The sequence below is a fragment of the Hevea brasiliensis genome, chromosome 6 (genome assembly GCF_030052815.1).
Source record: "Hevea brasiliensis isolate MT/VB/25A 57/8 chromosome 6, ASM3005281v1, whole genome shotgun sequence".
NCBI lineage: Eukaryota > Viridiplantae > Streptophyta > Magnoliopsida > Malpighiales > Euphorbiaceae > Hevea > Hevea brasiliensis.
The window spans coordinates 51,231,546-51,247,418 of NC_079498.1; positions in this window are offsets into that span (position 1 = coordinate 51,231,546).

The window sequence follows — 15,873 nt, forward strand, 5'->3', positions numbered from 1 at the left end:
ACCGTCAGAAGTCCTATGTTGATTTGAATAGAAGAGATATTGAATATGCAGTGGGTGATAAGGGATTCCTCAAAGTTTCTCCTTGGAAGAGAATTATGAGATTTGGCAGAAAGGGGAAACTGAGTCCTCGTTTCATCGGACCATATGAAGTTCTGGAAAGAGTGGGTCCTTTGACATATCGGTTGGCATTACCTCAAGAGCTACCAAGGATACACAGTGTCTTCCATGTGTCCATTTTAAGGAGGTACAGATCTGACCCATCTCATGTACTGTTAGTTGAAGAGATTGAAGTAAATCCAGACCTCTCATATGAGGAAGAACCCATAAAAATTCTGGCTTATGAGGTGAAGCAGCTGAGAAACAAACAGATACACACAGTTAAAGTCTTTGTGGAACCATCATTCGGGCCGAGAAGCTACTTGGGAACGTGAAGAGGATATGAGGAGACAGCACCCACAAATGTTCAGAGACTAATGCTGTAAAATTCGAGACGAAATTTATTTTAAGGGGGAGAGAATTGTAACACCCCTAAGTTCGATAGTGCGTTCTGCTGCTCCAGTGACCAGTGTTGTCCGGACAGCTAGGATGCCTAGAACTACACTTCAATATGAGTGAGGAGACATAAAATAATGAAATACAAGAAAAGAAAATACAAGAAAAACAAAGGAAAAATAATAGCAAAGAAATGTGATCAAGTTAAATGAGCCGGGAAACCTAACGATGGGTGACCGCACTGGGAAGTCACGGCGTGGACCGTTGACTAACCCTGGACTGCGGGAAACCCTAGAAAACATTTTTAGGACTTAAATAGACCCTTGTTGAAGAATAAATCTCATTAGAAAGATCAAAGAAAAATTAAATAATTAGTACAAAGAAAAGTGAGAAATCGAAAAACAGACAAAACTCGGTGTTACCGAAAAATCGGGAACGTAACCCGAACAGGGGCATTATGGTCATTTGACACCCCGAATTGTCTTTTGACCTAAATTTCCATTAAAAATAAATAGTATTACACTTAGAAAATAAAATGAAAAATTAATTTAGTGGTACCTAAAGTAAATAGTGAGAATTAAGGGTTTAATGTGGGATTAAGTGAAAGTTTAACATATTATATGATTAAATTTATGAGTGGACCACTAATGAATAAAATAAGCACATAATAGGGCAGCTGTAACTCCACTAAACCAGCAGAAATATTCATCTTCTTCATTGTACCAAACCAGCTGAATTGAAGAACCAAGAAAAAACTCCATGGGCGTTTACATGCAAGCTTGATCCATCCCTCATTTCAACCCCAAATCACTTAGGTTCCTTCATGAAACTTTGTCTACACATCACAAGGAAGAGTTTGATACTAAATTTGAGAAGTTTAATCAAGGTTTAACAAGCTCCAAACATAAGGTAAGTTCATATTTTTGAAGATAGCTTTGTTAAGTTTTGTGTGCATGTTATGGGTGTTGGATTTGTGAAGAAAATTTTTGAGTTTGAAGAGTTATTGTTGTGTTCATTTTGGACAGCCATGGAGTCATGTATTTGATGAAGTATTTGTACATATAATTGATGAGAATTATATTGATCATGATGATTTAATAACCTAGTGAATTGCTTCACATATATATGGTGATTTTTGGCACTTGGATGAGAATTGATGAATTGTAGGGCAATTTGGTGTTGAAGAAGATTTTCGGCAACTTGGGGACACTTGAATAAATGTATATATTCATGGAAGTGTTGGCAGAATGTTGACATAGAAGAATTGATGAATGTGTATGTAAATTAGTAGTGGAAATTATATGTAATGATTAGGTGTATTTATGTACATATATTGCTAAATTTGGACTTTGTGGTTTAGGGTTGTATTTGATGTATTGAGAATATTTGTATTCTATCCAAATTGACCATAGTAAGAAGTGATAAATGAATATGGAATGGTATAAAATCAGAATTAGGTATGGGGATTTAAAGTAAAGCAAGTTAAATATGTGTTTGAATTGGGGTTTGAAAGGCATATAGAGGGCAGTGTGCAAATAGACCAATAGGTTTAAATGTGCAACCTCAATTGGTATGAGACTAATTGGAGGTGAAACTAGGCACAAAATGTGCCAACTTTCATTGAGAAAATATACCAAAATTCTGCTTGCAAGGTGACCTAAGAAAATGACCAATTCGGATTAGGTACAATTAGGACCTGAAAAATGACTAATTGGGCAGCAGTGAGTGTTTAGGCCATAACTCACTCAAAACAGGTCCAATTGACCTGAAATTTTAACCATGAATAGTTAAGACCCATACCTACAAGTCTTATGAAGACACCAAAACCCAGAAATGACCAGAAGCAAGTCACAAAGCTTGCACAAGTTCGGGTCCAAAAATTGGCCGAACCAAAGTTGACCAAATTGACCTAAAATTGACCTAATTTGATGCCATTTGACCAACAATAGTGTAATGACCATAACTTGGTCTACTTAACTCGGATTGACCTGAAATTTTGCCCCGCGTGCAATAAGACATAGATCTACAAGTTTGTAGTTTTGACCGAAACCCGAAAACCGAGGAAACTAGGCCGTCCGGCTAGGTAAAACCAGTATCCCGGAATCTAGCAAGTTGCATTAAAATGCACTAAACAAGGAAACGAGTTTGGCAAAATGTTCCAAACCTAAAACCCTATCGAGTGTGACATATTAATGACACTAAAACCTAATTTACCTAAAACGCATCGAGAGTTGGTATATTAGGTGATTAAGCAAATAAAGGTATTCAGTGAATTGTTTATCGAACATTATCGTTAGAGGCAAATTAATTTAGCACTGAAACACTTCAAATTGTGTTTCTTAGTTAACAAGGACTCAGCAAAAGGGAAAGAAATACTGAGTCAAGACCAGGAGACAAATATCAGAGGTTTGTGCACAACAACTGTTTCTTTTGAATTATTTTCAATTGAAATAAATATTGACTATTTGTATATTATTGTTTTAAATTGTGGAAAAGAGTTTGATGGACACTTATTGATTGAAAAATATTGTGAATGGTTTGAAACTGTGAAAAATTGTTTGAATGACATTTATGGATACTTATTGATCTAAAAGCATTGGAAATGGTTTGAAACCACAGCTATCATGTATATTGATTGTATTCCTCATTAGCTTGTCTAGTGGGACGAATTGAATTCCCTCTCTGGCTGAAGTGTTGAGGTGTGTGCCTGTTGAGGACAAATTGGATGATTACTCATATTTTTGCTAGCTAGCTATGTTATTCCTCATTAGTCATCGACTTTTGGGACGAATTGAATACCTCATTAGCCATTGGCTTTTGGGACGAATTGAACTATGGATCATGATTAAGCTGTGTGTGATTTATTGATATGTATTGTGAGATTGTGAAATGGATTTAAACTCTCATTGACATATACTGTCTTTTGAATTCAAACATGATCTAACTTATGAAAATTATTGTGATATTGACAAATGGAGTTTAAATTCTTGTTGACAATTACTGTCTTGAATTTAACTATGATTTTAAGTATCCACTATTTACATGACTTATGAATTGTGATTTAAATTGTATTTGGTTAATGTTGTGCACCATGCGAGACATTGTCTCAATGATAGCTTTATTATTATCGCAGTAGAGAGACAGACAGGCGTGAGACTAGGTGCATATACCTCAAAGAAGAGATTTTTGGGTATAGTGAGTATACCACATTTGGCATTTTGTACTGTAATGTATGACACTGTATGTACATTTTGTTTTTGGTTTTGAGCAGTTGTAAATTCAAATTGTACCTTGAAGTTGTAAATTAAATATGAGTTATTTGACTTGTGAAAATTGTATTATATTTCCTTATCTCAGACTTTGAAAAATTTCTATGGAATTGAGTTGATAAATTGTTGTGTTGAGAAATGTATTGGAATTGAGATTTGGAAAATTATTGAAGTGTCTTTTACAGGTTTTCTGAAGAACTATTTTATCCAAAATATAGATGGCACTCTGCCAAAATTTTTACAGAAATTCCAAATAAATCAAATGAGTTAATTGTTTCACTTTAGTTCACCAAAGTTTTTAATACCTGTAAATAGTGCTCACCACTGTAAAATAAGTAAGAAAAGTTTTTAAAATCCCTTGTAGTGTATTTAATGGGTTATCAGTAGACGGAGTTGGTAATTCATTAGGTATACTACGGGATCATGTTATGCCTTATAGAGGGGTAGGGTGTGACAAAAACACTTGCAAAGGACTAAACTAAAATTTGGCCAGCATGATGGGGAGTGTGTTTTGCATGGTTTGATGGATTTGAATGAGTTTAGAAACTTTATTTAGTTGAATGGTTAGGATTAAAAGCACTAAATGTGGTTAAATGCATGAGGTTGGTGAATTAGGGTTTTGAACATTAGGGTTTATGGACCAAAAATGTGAGAAATGAGTAAATGATATCTTTGACCTATTGTGAAGTGAAAAATGGCCATTTGTGACCAAATGAGTTGTGTTGGAATGGTTGGAATTAAAGTCAAATTCGGAGGGAGTGTGGTCATGCTGCTAGCAGCATGACCAAGTAAACTTTGAAGGACCAAAAAATGAAATTTTACAAGTCCAATTGGTATGGGACCAATTGGGGATGAAAATAAACACTAAATGACACAATTTTCATTTAGGAAGCATGCCCAAAAAGTGACCAAAACCTTGTGAACAAATTGACCAAAGTTGAAAAATTACAGGCTGCCCTGTGCAAACTGACCAAATAAATAGTGTTTTTCATTTGGTCATAACTCGAGCTAGGCAGGTCAAAATGACCTGAAATTTTACCAGAGGTTAGATGAGATATAGACCTAAAACTTTCATGAAGAACACAATCCCAAATTCTGCCAGAAACCAAGCCATTTGGCCACCCCAAGTTGGTGACCCAAAACTGCCAGCACCAAAATTGCCTAGAAAATCTGGGTTGTGTCCAATCCGGCAGCTATGGTTCAAATGGCCATAACTTGAGCTACAAATCTCCAATTGGAGTGATTTAAAAAGGAGAATAAACTTAAGACAATTGGGAACATTTTCTATGAAGAAAGGTTTGCCAAATTCTAACAGTAGAATGACCAATGGAACAGTGCAACTAAGGACACCAAAATTGAAAATTTGACAATTTTGCCTAAAGGACTTAAGCTTTGAGAAAATGACCAAAACCAACAAATTTAATGACCAAAATGTGGTATGTGGGTGAAGTTGGAGTTCCCATACCTATTAAGCCTTAAAAAGTCAACAATTTGACTTGAATAGTGTAGTGAATAGTAACCCAAAACACAAAAACTTCGAGAACGTCGAATTTAGCACATTAAAGCTAGGTAAAAGTGAAGTTAAATTTATTTTTGGATTTATGCTAAGTTATGGTGCTGAAACACTGTGTTTCAGCTGAAAAAGGCTTGGAAGCTCTGAGAGATTGAGTCAAGGCCTAGAGGCGACTCACGTCAGCTTTGTGCACACTAATTCTTGTTTAAATATTTTATTCTCAAAAATTTGACTTCTGTGACTAATTATGTACTGTGTTGCCATTTTATAATCGCAAATATGACTTTGGAAATTGATCAGATTTCTCATAAATTATTTAAATAAATTTTTTTGAATTGATTTTGTGTTCACACTTAGCATGATAGTATCACATTATTCCTCCTCCATTTATGGGGTTGAGGTAGTTTATTTTCCTCCCTCTCTGGCTTGCCAGTTGAGGTTGAGAACGGATGAGTACTCATTAGCTAGCTAGCCACCTCCCTCATTGATTTCGATTAATGGGGTTGTAGATTGCTTTGTCGTGGTGTACAACACGGCATTGATCGAAAATTTTGTATCATGGCTTAAGTTGTGTATGATTTTGGCAACACTGTGTTTATTAAATTATTTGACTAAATTGTGTTATTATGAGCTTTGATAATTTATGAAATGTGATTGAGAAATATTTAAATTATATTTCATCAATGAATGATTTATGTATTGGATTTTAAATTTTTATTGTGCACCATTGAATATTTTTATACTCAGCGATAGCTTATTTTGCTGTCGCAGATAAAAGCAAGCCAAAAGCAGCAGAGTGAGCTACTATTGAATTGAGGACCACACTGATCTTTTGTGCGGGTATTATTTTATACCCTTGTAGTTAATTTTGATGTAAATATTATAACGCTTTATGTATCAATGTAAAGTTGAGCAGTTGTAAAATAAATTATAATAATATTATTTTTGGATTTCCTTCTGTAAATTAATATTTGTACTTGTGAATTTCATACTTTATGCCTTGTGAATGAAGTTATTAAATATTTTGAGATGATAAATTTTGATTTGGATTGTGGAATTATTTTGAAGTGAATTGAATTGAGTTGATTTGAGATTAATTGAAGGTTGGGAATTGAGAAAATTATTGGAAGTGTTTTTTTTTTAGGTATTTGAAGAATTGTTTTCTCCAAATACAAACGAAACTCTGTCAAAATTTTTATAAAATTTGCAGCAAAATTAAAATGGACAAAAATTTTTACTAGTATTTAAATTTTGAATAAATGATTTTTAATTCCTACCAAAATGCTAACCACTTCCAAAATGTAAGAAAATTATTTTAAAATCCCTTGTAGGGTACTTAATGAGTTATCGGTAGGTGAAGTTCGGTAGTTCATTAAGTATTCTACGGGATCATGTTATACCTTACAGAGGGGTAAGGTGTGACATTTCTTTCAGCCAAAATTCACATTTCGATAATTTAGCATATAGTTGTTTCTCCCTTAAGGTCTATAGTATAATTCGCAGATGTCTGTCATGCTCCTCTGCATTCCTCGAATATATCAAAATATCATCAATAAACACCACCACAAACTGGTTGAGATATGATCTGAAGATAGTGTTCATCAGATCCATAAAAGTAGCTGGAGTATTTGTTAACCCGAATGGCATTACCAGAAACTCATAGTGGCCATATCGAGTTCTAAAAGCAGTTTTTGGAATACTCTGCTCTTGCACTTTCAACTGATAATAACCAGATCGCAAATCAATTTTGGAGAATACAGCTGCGCCCTTCAACTGATCAAACAGATCATCAATGCGAGGCAATGGATATCTGTTCTTTATTGTCACCTAATTCAACTACCGGTAGTTAATACATAAGCGGAGAGTGCTATCTTTCTTCTTAACAAACAATACTGGCACTCCACAAGGTGACACACTAGGGCGGATGAAGCCCTTTTCAAGTAGTTCTTGCAACTGTACCTTTAACTCCTTCAACTCTACTGGTGCCATTCTGTATGATGTTATGGAGATTGGATCCACACTAGGCATAACATTAATCTCAAACTGCACCTCTCTTTCTGGAGGTAATCCTGGCAATTCATCAGGAAACATATCTAAAAAGTCATATACTGTAGGGATGTCCTTTAATGCTAGACTCCCCACTTAGGTGTCTACCACATGTGCCAAGTATGCTTCACACCCCTTTCTGATCATTTTTCTGGCTAGTGCAGCCGAAATGATGTTTGATGGCAATAGCTGCCTCTCCCCATGTATTACCGCATCACTATATTGAGGGAGACCAAAAGTGACTGTCTTCAGTTTACAGTCAATCATGGCATGATGCCTGGCTAACCAATCCATGCCTAAGATGATATCATAATCTCTAAAGGGCATTTCAATGAGATTAGACAGAAAAATATGTCCTTGGATCACTAAAGGACAATTCCTATACATTCTATTAACCCTGACCTCTTGTCCTAGTGGACTTGTTACTAGCACCTCAAAGTCTATTTTCACACACGGAACAGCAATGCAATCAATGATGCCAGTACTCACATAAGAATGGGTAGAACCCGAATCAAATAACAAAAACACATCTTGATTAAAAGTTGAGAAGGTACTAGCCACGATGTCAGATGTCTCAGCGTCTTCTCTCTTTCTCATTGCATAGACTCTGACTGGAGCACTGCCTTACTCTGATTGATTCACTGTGCCTTCGCTGCCTACTGGACTACCTCTACCCCTGCCTCTACCTCTGCTAGGTGGTTGTGAACCTCTTGTGGCAGAATTTTGATCTGACCCTTCAGTAGTAGTAAGAGGTGGCCTAACTCTACGGGCACTGGTGCAGTCCTTAGCAAAGTGTCCTATGCCTCCATAGTTATAACAGGCTCCTGTGGCCTTATAGCATACCCCACCATGATTTCTTCCACAAGTTTCACATTGGCAGGGAGGGTAGGAACTTCTGGTAGTTTGCTGACCAGATGGAGGAGGTTTCTGTCCTGAAAATCTTCCCCTACCAGACTTTTTACCATCCTAGCTGTGTCTCCCAAAGTTCTTCCTCTTCTTAGTAGGACCACTGAAACTCTGATCTACTGACTTTCCCTCTTTCTCTTTTTCTGTCTTCTCTGATTTCTTTTTCTCTGGGGCCGCTTCTGACTCAGTTCTCTCTAATTCAAGTGCTTGAGAAATAAGCTCAGAGAAGTTAGTATGCTTGAATCCCACCACCTATAGTTTGAGATTGGGCTTCAAGCCGGTTTCAAACCTCTTACATCTTTCGCTACTGGTAGCAAGGAGACTTCCTGTATAGTGGCTCAGGCGGGAAAATTTCCTTTCATATTCTGCCACTGACCTCCTTCCCTATTTCAGACTTAAGAACTTCTGTAGCTTCTGGTCCACATAGGCATCTGGGACATATTTTTATCTGAACTACTGTAGAAAGTCATCCCAGGTTAGTACTGGAGGTTCCACCAAACTATGAGGAATGGTTTTCTACCAGTCATATGCATCTCCCTATAGTAGTGACACTGAATACTCAAATCTCAGCTCTTCTGTGCAGTGTAGTTTCTTGAACACCCTACCCATTCTCTTTAACCATTGTTGTAACACCCTTCCTGTAGCAACTCCGTACATTCTACTGCTCCGGTGACCAGTGTCAGTCTGGACAGCTAGAACGTCCAGAAAAATATTTAAACTAAAGTGAGGAATTATAATTAACTCAAATATTAATAAGAAAAATTTAGGAAAAATTTGAGAAATAAAATACAACCAAGTTAAATGAGCCGGTGCCCTAGCGATGGGTAAACCAGTGGAAAGTTGCGGTTCTTGCATCTAGGAGCCCTAGACCCGGGGAAAAATTCATAAAATAATTTTTGAGACTCTAGAGAAGGGTCATTGAGGTTTCTATGGCATTAGAATGCCAAGAAAAGGTTTAGAAAAATTTTTAAATTGGTACAGACAATTTTAGTCTGTTAAGCCAAACGAAGGGCATTTTGGTCATTTCGTCTTTAGAGATGATTTTTGGCCGACTTGTCCAGTTAAGTAAATAATTATTATGACATAAAATGTGAATAAATATTGCTAAAAATTAAATTGAAATTTAGTAGACAAGAAAAGGAAGGAAAATTAAAGAATTGAAATTATGACATCATTATGATGTCATTAAAAATCCTCCCACCCAATCAAACTTTGACATATGGCATTAACTTATTTAAAATGACTTAATGGGCAGAAAAAAAGAAAGAAAAATTAGTTGCTTCTTCAATCTTTGGGGCAGCCAAAAACGCGGAGAGAGAGAGAGAAGAAGGAAAACTCCATTAAAGCTCACCCAAGCTCCCAACCTCACCAAATCTCACTCCAAAACCCTAGCCTTCTTCACAAAAAATTAACCTAGCACCTTGAGGAAGCTTTGGACAGCAAAAAGAAAGAAAAATCAAGAAGTTTTCTAAGCTAGGGAAACTCTCCAACAAAGGTTAGTGTCAATTAATTCTTTAAACTTGTATATGCATCATTAGGAGTATGAATTGATCCATTGATTGTATGTGTTTGAAAAATTGAAATGGTAGAGCTAGGGTTTGGAACCAAAATTGAGATGTTGAACATGTAATGGTGAAAGTAAGTTTTAATGGTCAATTAGTGACCATTTGGTTATGTGTGGTTTACAAATGAAGTGGTTTATGTAGTGGGAAATGAAGTTGGTGTGGCTGCCCTTGGTGACCTGCAGGGCTGGGCATGAGTCCAGCAGATTTGGGTAGCAATAACTTGAATTGTGGAGGTTCAATTGGTGCAAAGCCAAATGGACATGAAACTAGACACATAATGGCACAACTTTGGTGAAGAAACCATGTCCAGAAAACCAAATCAAGTTGACCAAAAGCTTGCCTCAATTCGGGTGACCTGCATTCTGCCTGGGCAAAATGACAAAATGAACAGTGTTTAGTCATTTGGCCATAACTCAGTGTAGAAAGGTCCAATTGACCTGAAATTTTACCAACAACAAGCTGAGATAAGATCTACAACTTTCATGAAGAAACCTAACTCAAATTATGACCAGAACATATTCAAAAAGTGAGTTGCAATCACTATTCCAAGTACTGTAGATCTGGTCAGTCCAGAAATTCTGGAAAAATTTCAATCCGGCCAGTTGTGGTTTTTGGGCCATAACTTAAGCTACATAACTCCTAATGGAGTGATTCAAAAAAGGAAATATAACTAGAAAAAATAAGGAACAACTTTCATGTTGATCATTTTGCCAAATTCCCACTACAAAAATGACTAATAGAACAGTAAACACAAAGCTTGAAATCTGAAAATTTTAAACAATTAACATTAAGCTTAGAAATGGTATTGGCAACTAATACCAACAATTTTAGAATGCAAAATGTGGTATGTTAGGAGTATTAGAACTAATGTACCTATTGTCTATGCAAAATTCAACATATTAGTTGACTAATGAAATGAAAAGTAACACCTAAACTTAAATTTCAAGAATTGTAAAGTTTAAAAGTGTAACATTGTCACACCCTACCCCTCTGTAAGGCATAACATGATCCCGTAGTATACCTAATGAATTACCAACTCCGTCTACTGATAACCCATTAAATACACTATAAGGGATTTTAAAAACTTTTCTTACTTCTTTTACAGTGGTGAGCACTATTTACAGGTGTTAAAAACCTTTTTGAACTGAAGTGAAACAGCTAACACATTTGGACTATTAATGATTTCTGTAAAAATTTTGGCAGAGTGCCATATGTATTTTGGACAAAACAGTTCTAAAAAAAAAAACCTGTAAAAAGCACTTCAATATTTTTCTCAATCTCAAACTCCAACATAATTCAACAAAATATGTTTTTCAATTCAAATCCACAATAATTTTTCAAAGACTGAGATAAAAGAAATACAATATAAATTTTTCAAGCCAAAATACTCATAATTTACTTTACAACTTCAATGTACAAATTTAATTTACAACTGCTCAAAACCAAGAATAATATATACGTACAGTGAACATACATTACAGTACAAAATACAAAATGTGGTATACTCAATATACCCGATGATCTCTCAATGTAGTACTAGCAGCCTAGTCTGCCTGTCGATCTGTCTACTGCGGCAAAGAATGAAAGCTATCACGAGTAAAATTTACTCAGTGGTGCACAATAACAATTTGAAATGCGATATATAAATCTTTTATTGACAGTTCACAAATCAAATGATTCACAATTCCATTTCACAATTTACAAAATTCATCTAACACAAATTTGATCAAGTAATTGAATAATACCATTTTGCAAATCAATAACACAATTCGATCAAATAACTGAATAATACAATGTTGCCAATCGATAACATAATTTAGGCCATGACACAATTTTTTCCACACATGCCGTGTTGTACACCACGACAAGACACACTCACCCCAATAATCAAAATCAATGAGGGATGAAGCTAGCTGAATAATGAGTACTCATCCACACTCACCTCAGACTGGCAAGTCAAAGAGGGAGGAACATAATCACACTCACCCCAGACTGATAAGTCAAAGAGGGAGGAATGTATCAACAGTGTCATGCCAAATGTGAATCAAAACAATTTCAAATCACAATATTTCATACAAACCATGAATCACATTTTATCTCAAAATTTCCATTTGCAAAGTTGGCAATACAATAAGTTCTAAATAATATTCCCAAAACCAAAGCAATAAAAAATTATTCATAATTTATTTCTCCAAATAAATTTCTAGTAAAAGCAATGAATATCAAAATTATTGTGCACAAACACAATTTAAAACAATACAAATAACCATAATTTATTCCAATTGAAAAAATTCAAAAGAATTAATTATTGTGCACAAACACAATTTAAAACAATAACATATAAATAATCGTAATTTATTTCAATTGAAAAATTCAAAAGAAATACTTATTGTGCACAAACCTCTGATAACTATCTCTTGGCTCTGACTCAGTGTTTCCTTCCCCTCCCTGAGTTTTTGCTAACTGAGAAACACAATTTGAAGTGTTTCAGTACTCATTTAAACTGTCTCTAACGATAATGCTTGATAATTAATTCGCTGAATTCATTTATTCACTTAGTCAATCTACTATGTCGACCCTTGGTACATTCTAGGTAATTTAGGTTTTAATGTCATTAATATGTCACATTCGATAGTCTTTTAGGGTTGGTACATGTTACCAAATTCATTTCCATGTATACTGCATTTTCTTGCGATTTGCTGGATTCCGGGATACTAGTTTGACCTAGCCGGACGACCTAGTTCCCTCGGTCTTCGGGTTTTGGTCAAAACTACAAACTTGTAGATCTATGTCTTATTGCAAGCGGGGCAAAATTTTAGGTCATTCTGAGTTATGTAGGCCAAGTTATGGTCATTTTACTATTGCTGGTCAAATTGCACAAAAATTGGTCATTTTAGGTCACTTTAGGTCATTTTAGGTTCGGCCAGTTTTTGGACCCGAACTCGTGCAAGCTGTTTGACTTACTTATGGTCATTTCTGGGCTTTGGTGTCTTCATAATACTTGTAGATATGGGTCTTAACTATTCATGGTTAAAATTTCAGGTCAATTGGACCTGTTTTGAGTGAGTAAAGGCCTAAACACTAACTGCTGCCCAAATGGTCAATTTTCAGGCCTCATTTGCACTTAATCCGGATTTGGTCATTTTTCAAGCTACCTTGCAAGCAGAATTTTGGCAAGCTTCCTTCATGAAAGTTGGCACATTTTGTGCCTAGTTTCACCTCCAATTGGTCTCATACCAATTGGAGCCACACACTTAAAGTTATAGGCCTAAAATACAAACTGCCTTATTGTAATTCTTGCATACATATCAAACATCACTTTTAACACTCACCAAACTTAACATTCAAACTAATTCTGGTTGTACCATGACCTAAACATAATTCACAACACATTATAGGTCATTTTGGCAGCTTACAATTACATTCAATGTGCACCAACAAGTGCAGAATTTGCCCAACTAAATTTACAACAATTTAACTCCATAACCAAGCTCATTCACATGTCCAACCTTCACACCACTATACATACATTCAAACTACCATAACAACCAACACATTTTAACATCATTTTTCCATAAACCAAGCATGAATTCCAGCATTCTTCAAGGGTTAGCAAACTGCCACAATGGTACACTTACATTCCATTACTTTCCAAGCTTTAAATTTCATTTTACATTTACATATACTAAGTATACATCACCTAAACAATTTCCTACACAATATACATTTAATCAATCATTTAATTCACCATTTACAAGCACAAATAACCTGCCTTCAAGGTATTTCCATGGCTGCAAAAATTACACATTCCCATTCAACATCAAACCTCAAAAATTTCTTCATAATTCAAACACCCATAACATGCTTACAAACTTTAACAAAGCAATATTCAAAAACTCAAACTTACCTATGGATGAGACTTCTTAAATCTTCACTAAAACTTGGTCTTCTTGCTGCCAATCTACTGCCCAAGTGGTGTAGACTAACTTTGATGAAGGAAGGTAGAAGGAAAGAAGCTTGAATCTCATATGCATGGAGCTTCAACCATGCGTCAATGGAGTTTTTTGGGAGCAAATTTTCTGCTGGTTCTAAGGTTGAAGATGAAGATGTATATTCTGCCCAAATGAAGCTTTAGTGGTCCACTTAAATGAGTTAGTGGACCACTATGTAAGAGTTAAATCATTGTTTATTCTAAGGTTCCATTTTTCCACATTTAACTCTCAATTTTTGCTATTTACATTAGGTATCACCAATTTAATTTTTCATGACATTTTCCAAGTGTAATATTATTTATTTTTAATGGACATTTAGGTCAAAAGACAACTCGGGGTGTCAAATGACCACAATGCCCCTGTTCGGATTGCATTCCCGTTTTTTCGGTAACACCGGATTTTGTCCGTTTTTTTGATTTCTCGCTTTTCTTTGTACTAATTATTTAATTTTTCTTTGATATTTCTAATGATATTTCTACTTCAATTGATGTCTCTTTAACTCCTAAAAATACTTTTCAGGGTTCCCCGCGGTCCAAGGCTAGTGAACGGTCCACGCCGTGACTTCCCGGTGCGGTCACCCATCGCTAGGGTTCTCGGCTCGCTTAACTTAGTTGCATTTCTTTACTATTATTTTTCGTTTATTTTTCTTGTATTTTCTTTTCTTGTATTTCATTATTTAATGTCTCCTCACTCATATCGAAGTGTAGTTCTAGGCATTCTAGCTGTCCGGACAACACTGGTCACCGGAACAGTAGAACGCACTACCGAACTTAGGGGTGTTACGAACATGCCCTAGTACACCTAGCAAGATTGGTTTGGATAGGTTGGCATGCCAATAGGGTTCAGTTAGTAGTACTGCACATGGCATTATGCCATTCTGTGATTTTATAGCTTTTAGCCATTCTGACATTGTGTTGATACTTGGCCTTATGCCTAATATTTATTACAGCTCATTAGCTGTTTTGTTGCACACCGAGAGATACATATGTGACCGATGGTGTGACGGCTCAAGGTACTTGATACCCAGAGCCAGTTTACACATTTATCCAGTCCAGTCATCCAGTATAGGTTACTTAGGCAATTAAAAAATGGAAGTGGATAAATTTAATGAAATTATGAATATAACAAATACAAAATAAATAAGATTACCAATAATAATCGAAAAATGTTTGCATAAGACATCAGAACATGCACTGCATATTTATTTTTTATTATTTCTTTTTATTTTATTATTGGCACCACTATGCATTATTGCTTAGCGCATTGCTTTTTGCCACGTGTAGGTTCTGGAGACACCGACCGAGAGCCCAGTAGACCACAAATTGGGTGAGACCATCTGTAGCTCTGCATAGTGTCCGTGTCACCTCACCGTCTTCAGTGCATTGGTAGGACACTAGGTTTCATTTTGGTATTATGTAATCAAACTTTTATTTTCTCATGTATAATAAGACTTATGTAATGTATTTTGATATTAATGTAAATAGTGGAAATTGTATTTATGAATGGAACATTGAGTACTTATTTATGACTTGTATATGAATATTATGTGAAATGAATGAATGAGAAATGGAAATATTGTTGAAAAATATTGAGACCATGTTGATGTTTATTAGAGTTTGAGAATGATTGGAAATGATTATTGGAAGTGTTTTTCACAGGTTCCGAAGAACTGTTTTCTCCATTTTTAGCCGGCACTCTGCCGAATTTTTTATAAAATTTGTGGAACCTCAAATAAATTATAATTTCAATAAATGACTTAAATGAAATATATTGTACTTCATAACTATGATAAAAATAAATTAAGGAAGAATAAAAAAAATGATTGAGATAAAATAGTGTTCTGGTACACTGTGTGACATATCTTACTCTGCTATACTGTAGACGGGTAAGGGGTGTCACATTTAGTGGTAGCAGAGCACAGTTTAGACATTTCTGGGCCTAGATTGAGTCCATACCATGCATTGCATTTGTAAGAGTCGAGGTGATACTAATATAGATTTGTTTGTCTTTGTTATTTTGATTAGGATATGGACCCCATATCTCAGAGGACAGTTGAGGAGGAAGTAGAAAGTCATACTCCACCTGCAGCA